Source organism: Delphinus delphis, chromosome 5 (genome assembly GCF_949987515.2).
Source record: "Delphinus delphis chromosome 5, mDelDel1.2, whole genome shotgun sequence".
Taxonomy (NCBI): Eukaryota; Metazoa; Chordata; class Mammalia; order Artiodactyla; family Delphinidae; genus Delphinus; species Delphinus delphis.
The window spans coordinates 8,720,662-8,728,341 of record NC_082687.1 but is presented as its reverse complement, the minus strand read 5'-3'; the positions used below and the strand labels follow the sequence as shown (position 1 = coordinate 8,728,341).

Genomic DNA, 7,680 nt, shown 5'->3' with positions numbered 1-7,680 from the left:
GCGTCACGAGGACGCTCACGCAGCCCTTGGAGGCATCAACTCTCCCCGTACCATGTTGCCCCCACGTGAGAGCCACCTTGGAAGTATATCCTCCAGCTCGAGTCAGGCTTTCCATGCTTCTAGCTCTTCCGCCTTCAAGTCTTTGATCTGAGGCCCCAGACATTGCAGAGCAGAGACCAGCCATGCCAACTGTGCCCTCACTGAACTCTGCACTCACAGAAACCATGAGATAATAAATGTTGTTTTAACCCACTTAGTTTTAAGTGCTTTGTTATGTAGCAATAGATAACTAGTACAAATGTATTAAATATTTACTATCTTCCCACTGCATTTTAGAAAAATACTTTTCATGTCTACAATGTAAGTGTATGAGTACCTTTTCAATATGTCGATTTAGATGTGCGAACGACTATTTTCACACTCCTTTCCCTGTGACCCGTTGATATCGCGTAATGCGGATATCAGAGAGAATTTGTAGCAACAGACAAATGTTTTCGCATATGCAGGTACGGCTAATGTGTAGCAGACTCTGGATTCTTGGAAAGAAAGTAGCTTGTGTTTTAGACGTGTAGCAGCTTTATTTTTACAGTTGCCACTCATGAAGGTAGAAATCTCTAGTTTATAACTGAGCTCACTTTGCGCACACATTCCTTATGTCACTCGGTTGGACGCGGGGATGGGAGGCAGGGCGTGAGACGTCCTGACAGTAGCTAATTAAAACAATGTAATCACATCCGGCTTAACTCCTGGTCTCTTGGGAATTCAGTTGGTCTATTCAAACTCCAAACTTCATTTCTGGACGGCGGCCCCTCTGATCTGTTCTTCTCTTCCCTTTCCCTCATTCTCCCCAGACGAGAGGCTGGATCCGGGAAGAATTTTACGTAACGTCTTAAAATGGGGAGGAGGGCGCCCAGCTGATCTGTGCACTGGCCTCTCGTCTTTACTGATCTTCTTGAAGCTGCAGCTCGACCAGCCTCATGTTGGGACATTCTCTGTTCTCACTGCACTGGCTGCTGAGGCTGATGTAACTAGAGGAATCTGTTCTCTTTCACGGTCAGGTCATGGTCTCCCCACCTTCTTCATTGCCTCCACCTTGCTCTTGCCCTTGACTGCCAGTCCCTGAAACTTTGCCATATTATCAAGTCACCATGGAGCCTCACAACATCATCCACTCTCTCTAAAATAGAAACCCTCGGGCAGGCACAGTGGCTCTCAATTGTCAGACCCCCCCTCACGCATCTCTTGGAAATTGTCTTGCTTCTATATGCTCTGGGACTGAGGGGAACTTGGAGGATGGGGACTAATTTTCTCAGCCTGGCTTCTCCAGCTGGTCTGTCAGAATGCTGCAGAATTTTACAATACCTTCCTACTATGAAGACAGGAGCAACTCCTTCTCTGGCCAAGAGGAAGCCTGGGAAAACTTTTTTTTTTTTTTTTTCATATTTCAGCTGTATGTAGCCAGTTAAGTATGGGAGACCGAGGGCTTCCCTGGTGGTGCAGTGGTTAAGAATCTGCCTGCCAATGCAGGAGACGTGGGTTCGAGCCCTGGTCTGGGAAGATCCCACATGCCGCAGAGCAACTAAGCCCGTGCGCCACAACTACTGAGCCTGAGCTCCAGAGCCTGCGAGCCACAACTACTGAGCCCATGTGCCTAGAGCCTGTGCTTCTCAACAAGAGAAGCCACCGCAGTGAGAAGCCCGCGCACCACAACAAAGAGTAGCCCCTACTCGCTGCAACTAGAGGAAGTCCATGCACGGCAGCGAAGACCCAACGCAGCCAAAAATAAATAAATAAAAATAAATTTATTTAAAAAATATATATGGGAGACCTAATCATCAACAAATTAATCTTGTACCTTTCAGGTAGAATTAAAGTGAGCAATTTGTAACTTCATCCTATATGTATTCAGTGTGGAGCAATGCTAGATAAATGCTTTTAAATACCTTCTTGTTCATGCCTCCAAGTGTACATAGAATTTTGTTTTATGATAGTAAACTTGCCTATTCATATCCTCATCAGAACAGCATGCTGCATGTGGCAGTGTGTCATCACGTACCAGACTACACAGCATATATCATCAAGTCTAGCAAGGCTGATGTGATCCTCTTTCTACCCAAAGACAGCTTTTGGGGGTGGGGGCCCAGGGGTCCTGAAACAATTTAGCAATTCGGTCCATGAAAACAATGGAAGAAGAGAATGGAGACCATATTTCAAAGTCCTGTGCAGATCTCCACAGACAAGATGTCACAGTGCGCTGGGCCTCCAGGGACACCCAGCTTGGAGATGTATCCCTCAGGAGTAAACTCTGAGTCAGGGAAAGCTGGGGAGACGGCAACAGTCTGATCACCAGCCCTGGGCTCATCCTATAAACCACTTTCTCTTTCCTCTTTCTTTCCCTGCCTTCATTTGCCAGTATAAAGTACCAATTAAGAGCACAGCTTCTAGAGACAGACGTCCTGATTCCAATTCCAACTCGGCCACTTACTAACCATGAGAACTTGGTCATGTTACTTAGCCTTTCTTTGTCTTAGTTTTCTGATCTGTGAATAAAATGAGGATGCTAGGAATAGTATCCCCCCCAGTGGGCTGTGGTGGGAGACTAAATAAAATTATATTTGTTAAGTCGTCGGAATGCTGGGAAACCATAATTACGAGTCATCATGACTTTCCCTCTATTTTGTCTTCCCACTTTCTGTTAGTCAACGGAGCTGCCATAACAAAATACCACAGACTGGGCGGCTTAAACGACAGACGTTTATTTCTCACAGTTTGGGAGGCTGGGAAGTCTAAGATCGTGGTACCAGCAAGGTAGGTTTCGTTCCGAGGCATGTTTTGTAAGCAGCTGGCCTTGCGTTCTCACATGACTCTTCTTTGTGTGCACACAGGGCTTGAGAGAGAAAGAGATTGATCTCTGATATTCCTTCCTACGAAGACAATTCTATGAGAGCACCACCCTTATGATTTTATTTAACCTTAATTGGTTCCTTAGAGCCCTTATCTCCAAATACAGACCCACTGGGGGGTAGGGTTTCAACATACGAATTTTGCGGGGGACACAAACATTCATTATAACAGTTCCTCCTCATGCCCATACTCAATTTCTTCTTTTACCCCCAGTTCCTGTACCTAAAGTCAAAACTAGATTTACTAAATGGCTAGAGGCTCTCAGTAAACATCACACAGGCCAAAATAGCTGATGCAATAGAATGCTAGGTATTTCATAGTTTCTACATTTTGTTAAAACGTATCACCTGGGTTGGGCGTGCGCTCATGTTTAGTTAGTAATATAGTTTGTAACACTTACCTATTCTACAAACGATGCTGCCTAAAACACTACCCTAAAACTCAGTGGCTAAAAAGAATAAGCGTTTATTGCTCATACAGCTAGAATCAGGTACAGCTCAGAGACTAAGGCTGTGTGATTCTCCCGGCCTCAACTGGCCTCTCTTGTCTGTCTGGGAGCAGACTGGCTGGGTCCTCATTTTCCTGGGCTCTATCCGGCCGGGGCAACTCAGCTTTCCAGGTCTCGTTCTCATGACTCTCACATCCTTCCAGAAGGCTCTTCCAGGCACGTTATTCCCTGAGGTGCCCACGTGAGCTCCATCCCCAGTCCTGAAAAAAGGAAAGCAAAAGGAAACACTGGAGGTATCATGGGAGAAATGAGCATCGCAGCCAATTTTCAACGTATTCCACCCAAGAGCATTTTACCACATCTACCTCCCTGCTCCTTTTGTTTTCACTTAAAAAAAAAACTCATAAGTTTAAACCAGAGAGGCTATGTGATTACAAATGGTGTATGCCGGTGGAAAAAGTTTTATGTAATTCACCAATTACCCGTTGGGCACATAGAACATATTAGTGTAAATGAAACCATGGTGCCTATACTAAGAAAAAAGTCTTTCTTCATAAGGGTAGTGTCTTTTTTGGTTCTTTGAATTTTGCTGGGGTTTTTTGTTTTGTTTTTAGGAAACATTTAGAGAAAATCCTGAAAATAATTTAACATCATTTCTTATTCTGTTTCTCAAACTGAGAAACTTTTTTTTAATGTGTGCAGTATACCACACACACAAAAAGAGCATACCAATATACATCAGAAGGCTGAGAGTATCAAAGGCTATTTTTTGAAAATGTATTACATCCTAGTCATCTCCTTGTTTACACTGAAGCATCCAGATACCGCCGAGAATGAGGGGATTTGATTTGGGGAAATTAAACTGTGACGTGCTGCCACCTTGTGTACTACGCCTGTAATCACCATTATTTTCCATTCTTATCTGTAGAATACTAACCAGAAAAAAATACTGCAATGAAGGAGACATTTTGTCCTTGCAAAAGGCAGGGTTTCTTAATCCTTCTAGTGCACATGGGACTCTTTGGCAACCTATGTACCCCTTTTGTAATAATGTTTTTAAGTGTATGGAATAAAACACTAGAATTAGAAACTATATTGAAATATAGTTACCAAAAGATTTAAAATGACAAATGTGAAATAGACTAACATGTATGCTTCTTCGTTAACACATTAAGGAACAACATCTAGTGGCCAGTCTAATAACTACTAGGATCTCAAATTAGTGAATAGAGTCAACATATTTGAGATATTGACAACATGTGATGTGATTTGAAAATGTGTCACAGGCTAATGTTATTGTTTGCTGCCTACGTTCATACTTGAAGGACATGCTAAACTACAGCTAGAAATTATTGGAAAAAATTGTTATTTTTTCCTGTCTAAGTTGACAGACCACTTGAGTTCGAGCCACAGGCCCCTTGGGATTCAGAGACTCCAAAATAATCATTCCTGACCCTTAATATAGTTTATATTTGATCACTAAACAAGGAAATATTAGACATCAAAACTTCTAAAAATAAATCTTCGTTAAGACCCTACCAATCTGTAGAAATCTTCTTTGTATAAGGTATTTTTAAAGAATAAAACACTATTTTTCTCTCATAACTATTATTTTTCTACATCGTGCTATAATGAACATTTATATGATACAGAATATTTCTACTACTTTTATAATCATGGCTTAAAGTATAGGTCTACAAAATATATGCTTAATTTTATTTGATTTCTCAAGGAACTGACTAGATTACCTGGAATCTGGACCAGGACTTGTCTTTAACTGGTTCAATGAACTTGCACATTTTTTCCCTTTTGCCTCCCTCTCTCTTTCTTTCCTCCTTTCCTCCCTTTCTTTTTCTTTGCTATCTTCCTTCCTTTTTTCTTCCCTTTTCCCTGCTCCCTTGCTCTTCTCCCCCTCTCCCCCTTCTCTCTTCCTCTTTCTTTCTCTCTCCCCTTTATTTTATTTTGCCTTCCACAAATTTTAATAAGAGACAAACATGTGCTAAGAGCTGTGCTAAGCGGTGTGGGTGATGATCTCAGGGACTTCACAGTTAATCATAATAAAGCATGAGCCAGAGGCAGATTGACCACAGACCTAAAGAAGCTTAAGCTTCTGTGTACAGCTGCTCTCCTCCATATCCACAGGGGCCGCGTCTATCGATTTAACTAACAGCAGATGGAAAATATTCAGGAAAAAATTTTTCAGAAAGTTCCCAAAAGCACAACTTGAATTTGCCACACTCCAGCAGCTATTTACATAGCATTAGCATTCTATTTACAACTATTTACGTAGCATTTCTATTTCATTAGGTATTATAAGTAATCTAGAGTGATTTAAAGTATACAGGAGGATGTGTGCAGGTTATATTGCAAATACTACACCATTTTGCATAAAGGACTTGAACATCCGTGGATTTTGGCATCTTCTAGGGGTCCTGGAACCCATCCCTCTCAGACACAGAAGGATGACTGTACTTCACTTTCATGGTTCCCAAGAGACTTGGTAATGATTTTACATGTTTAGATAGTTTTATAAAGTTTACAAAGTGAGAAATTTAAACCACAATCAGTTAAGACCACTATCCCTTTCAGTTCCTACTTCCCTTCAGGTTCATTGCTTTTAGAGTGCCTAGGCATTTTGAGATCCAGCTAAGCAGAGGCTGAGTAGGGGATACATTTAGTTTGAGTTTAGTGAGATATATTTATGTGGTTCATACTAATTTTCATGCACAGGGAAGTCTCCCAACGTCACGGGTACCTGTCAATAAATACCTAAGAATTTTATCTAGGCATTTTCTCCTACTTAGTTAATTTTGCATACTTACGAAGAAATCCACATATGATTTGTAATTTTAGCCATCACGAGGAAAGTAGCCAAGTCTATGGGGCTGTGAAGGTCAACATTCCATAGGCCTTTCCTCACCAGGTTAAAATCATCTAAGAAGTGATACTTATCTGGTTTTGCCCACTTGGAGCACCAGACTCAAGTAGAATCGTCAGAATCTACTCCATTTAAGTATTTCTCTCTATAAATACCTAAAGCAGTCTTTGGTTGTTTTAACACATGGCTCTATGAAGTTAACCAGAGATTGTTGCCTGTGACCGAAACACCGTCCCCTAAGGAGATGCTGACTTTGCAGTGTGTCAGCTTGGCCGGGCTGAACTGCATTTCCTAGAGCTCTCTTTCCTGTGGATCTCTGGTTAGGCCCAGGAGAGATTATTGCGTGAGATTTGGAGGACGGAGGTGAAGCCGCAGCTATTTTTGTAGCTCACACACGTTGTCATTTATCTGCTTTCTTACCTCGTTGGTGGAAAGTAGCTGCTTCATCTTTCCCAGGACCCTCTTCCTTACTTCCAGCTCCTGGGCCTGGAGTGTGTTTAGCGACATGACGGAGGCTCCCAGCTTCTGCAAGACACCCATTCCCTCAACATCAGACACAGAACTGACACAAGGTTCAGTCCCTCCTCCTGAGCTCCCAGCTCCCACAATTGCATAAAATCCAATCTCTATAACAAATCTCTGATTGTTACAGATATACTTCCTAATGGTTCTGCTTCTCTGATTGGACCCTGACTGATACAAAGACATATACCAATCTATAGACGACATACTACAATGGCTAAATAACTTCCAGTCTTTCTCGCTGAAGGAACTGGTGATTGTGTTTAACCAGTATAGTAAAGTCTCTGTTCTGATACTCCCTGGACCCCTTACCCACCTCCAGGATTCCCACCTGCCCTACTACGTTCGTGCGGGAAGGCCATCAGAGAGTGCCCTCAGCCTGAGCCCCCACTCGTTTATTCTCCCAGTGCACAGTCCCTGGGGTGTTATCTGCATCCCCCCAAGCTGTGATGGTGGGAGGGACACGTACAAACCTAGAAGAGTCCCGCTGAGAATGGAGCCACCTGCTCTGCAGCCCTGCGACATCCCCCAGGTTATACCACTCATCGTGGCCTGGCAGCAGGAGCTCGGGAGGGTGCAGGCTCTACTGTTGAATCCCTTCATGTCTATCACACTGTGGGTTATAGCAGCTCTAGTTGGTAGCCTGGGATTTCCCAAAAAAACCTGTACATTAGGCCGAGTCATATCCCTAAAACCTGGTATGTGGCTCTAGAATGGTATTCAGTGGATATCGATTCCCAAGTGCAGGCTACAAAATGTTGGTGGCGTGTCCTGCCTCAGGTTCAGGGCTAGTCCCAAATTTACCTATACAGACATCAAGAAAGATGAAGCCTTTTATTTTGTATTCCTATTTCACATCCTTTAAAAATAGCTTTTTAATATAATAGCTCAACTATCATCTCCTATTTGAGGTCTTCCTCAATTCCTC

General features: G+C 42.7%; 1 protein-coding gene across 4 annotated transcripts in view; it reads right to left on the bottom strand.

Annotated features, from left to right (window-relative positions):
* Positions 1-2,740: 2,740 nt before the first annotated feature.
* TIGD2 (tigger transposable element derived 2) overlaps positions 2,741-7,680 on the bottom strand; it is a 41,391-nt gene continuing 36,451 nt past the window's right edge. For 3 of the 4 annotated variants that reach the window (XR_009519488.1, XR_009519491.1, XR_009519490.1), the window contains 2 exons: positions 6,651-6,755; positions 2,741-3,612 (listed from right to left, as the gene is read on the bottom strand). The gene's annotated coding sequence lies outside the window, so the exon portion shown is untranslated. The remainder of the gene's footprint in view (positions 3,613-6,650; positions 6,756-7,680) is intronic. The other variant, XR_009519489.1, reaches the window with a different exon arrangement.